The sequence below is a fragment of the Tamandua tetradactyla genome, chromosome 1 (genome assembly GCF_023851605.1).
Source record: "Tamandua tetradactyla isolate mTamTet1 chromosome 1, mTamTet1.pri, whole genome shotgun sequence".
Lineage (NCBI taxonomy): Eukaryota > Metazoa > Chordata > Mammalia > Pilosa > Myrmecophagidae > Tamandua > Tamandua tetradactyla.
The window spans coordinates 193,901,502-193,904,112 of record NC_135327.1 but is presented as its reverse complement, the minus strand read 5'-3'; the positions used below and the strand labels follow the sequence as shown (position 1 = coordinate 193,904,112).

The window sequence follows — 2,611 nt, the reverse complement described above, 5'->3', positions numbered from 1 at the left end:
TATATGTTATATTTAACAATAAAAAAGATTTCAAAAATAAAATCCCTGAACTGTCTTCTTTGGGTCTTCTTTTACATTAAGGTATAAATTTCTATTTAAAAGCCAGTGTGCTTATTTGAAAGAATGTATGTCCCCCAGAAAAGCCATGTTATAATCCTAATCCCATTTTGTAAAGGCAGTCATTTCTTCTCATTCTTATTCAGCATTGTATGTTTGAAATCATAATTAGATCACCTCCCTGGAGATGTGACGTAAACAAGAATGGTTGTTAAACTGGATTAGATGATGACATGTCTCCACCCATTTGGGTGGGTCTTGATGGGTTTCTGGAGTCCTATAAAAGAGGAAAGATTTTGGAGAATGAGGGATTCAGAGAGAGCAGAGCAGAACAACATAGCCACGAGAGGTAGAATCTACCAGCCAGCGACCTTTGGAGATGAGGAGGAAAGGTGCCTCCTGGGGAGCTTCATGAGGCAGGAGGATGGGAGAAGAAGATAGCAGATGATGCTGTGTTCACCATGTGACCTTCCAGATGAGAGAGAAACCCTGAAGTTCATCGGCCTTCTTGAACCAAGGTATCTCTCCCTGGATAGATGCCTTTGATTGGACATTTCTATAGACTTGCTTTAATTGGGACATTTTCTCAGCCTTGGAACTGTAAACTGGCAACTTGTTGAATTCCCCTTTTTGGAAGCCATTCTGTTTCTGGTATATTGCATCCCAGCAACTAGCAAAATAGAACAGCCAGTATATTTGAGTTTCTGTTGCCAACAACCAAACTCAATTCCTAACCTATATACTAAATTAGTAGCTTAAAAGAGAAAAACTATTTAATTATCTCAATATAGGAAGAAAAAGTCTTTGATAAAATCCAGTACTCATCCATGATTTTAAAAACACAACTCAAGAGGTGCAACGGCAGTTCAGTGGTAGAATTCTTACTATCATGTGGGAGACCTAAGTTAGACTCCCGGCCCATGCACATCCCAAAAACAAGTAAACAAAAGAAAGAAAAACAAACAAGAATTCAACAAATTGTGCTAAAATAATGGGATACTTACATAGAAAAAGAATGAAATGTGACCACCACTATAGAGCATACAAAAAACAAACAAACAAACAAACAAACCACAACTCAGGAATAGAAAGTTTCTTTACTTTTCCAAAATTTCCTTAATTTTCTAAAGCCAAATAAAACAACTTACTTAATACTTTTCGTAAGTATTTCCTTTAAAGTTAGGCACAACAAAGTAATGTCTGGGAGTTGCAGTGTGAGGCTATCTCTGAGGAGATCCAAGAGCAACAACGGGAAGGTGGAAGGTTGTGATGTTCTGGACTGAGGGCCTTGGGCCAAAGCTGGCTCCAGAGGAAATGAAATGGAAAATGTGTGAAGGCGTGTTCTTCTCCATACGGAGCTTTCTCATCCATGTGGCTTTGCTGTGAGTCACTCTTTTTATCTCAAAGAAATTGGACAGCATATGAAGATTGGGCATCCCATGTGAATGCATGAGATGAAGACCTGGTTACAGTTTCTGCTCCCATCTGCAAGTGAAAAGGCCCTGAAAGATGCAAGAAACTCTTTGATTGATACTTGTAAAGAACAAGTCTGAAAAAAAAATAGTCTGGCTCTGGTGGCCAACCTTTGTAGCTAAAATACAAAACCATTTGGGAAGTATGAAAGGACTTCTTATGGTCATAGTACACCCTTCAGTCTGTGATATTCAGCCTCCATGAATGTTGGTATAATTGTAAATAATGTTAAACTCCATTCTCTAGCAAGTATTAAAGGGGATTTATTTCTGAAAAGAAAAAAAGTAATGTTGCTGTCATAATACCTTTTCAATATTATACTGGAGCTCCTAGCAAGAGAAGTAAGATTAAAAAAAAAAAAAAAAACAGAAAGAAGGGAATCAACATTGAAAAAGAAGTCATTATTCACAAATATGATTGTTCACTTAGAAAATCAAGAGAATCTATAATCAAACACTTAGAACAAGAGAATTCACCAAGCTGAAAATATGTGGAGTAAATGACTTTCCACAAAGCCCACAGTAAACGATTCCAATGCATTATTTTTAAGGCACCATGTATAATAGTGATAAAAACATAAAACACCTAAGAATAAATCTAGCCAAAGACACCAACAAGCTTCATAGAAAAAATATAAAACCTCATTGAAAGATATAAAATATGACCTAAATAAATGCAGAAATACAACAAATTAATGAACAGGAAGACGCAAAATCATTTAAAAAGCATTTTCTCAAAAATAAATCTGTGAAGTCAAAACAATTACAGTAAAAATCCCAGTGAGGTTCTTGAGGGCTATGACAAGCTGATTCTAAAGTTCATATGGGTCATTAAAGGTACCAAGATAATTTTTTAAAAGAAGGGAGTGTTTACCCCATCAATATCAAATTCTATAAAGTTAGAGAAAATCAAATTAATGTGGCTTTGGTGCCGTGATTGACAGACAGGCTATTAGATCACAAAGAAGAACCTAGAAACACACGCACATACACACATAATAACAACAAAATAGACATGGCATAGCAAATAATGAGGATAAACATGAAACTCTTCAAAAAGTGGTCTCAGTCAATTAGCTGTC

At 36.0% G+C, this 2,611-nt stretch overlaps 1 pseudogene; it reads left to right on the top strand.

Moving 5' to 3' along the window:
• The first annotated feature begins 1,326 nt into the window (after positions 1 to 1,326).
• On the top strand, positions 1,327 to 1,482 carry LOC143687720 (mitochondrial import receptor subunit TOM5 homolog pseudogene; annotated as a pseudogene).
• The last annotated feature ends 1,129 nt before the right edge of the window (positions 1,483 to 2,611 follow it).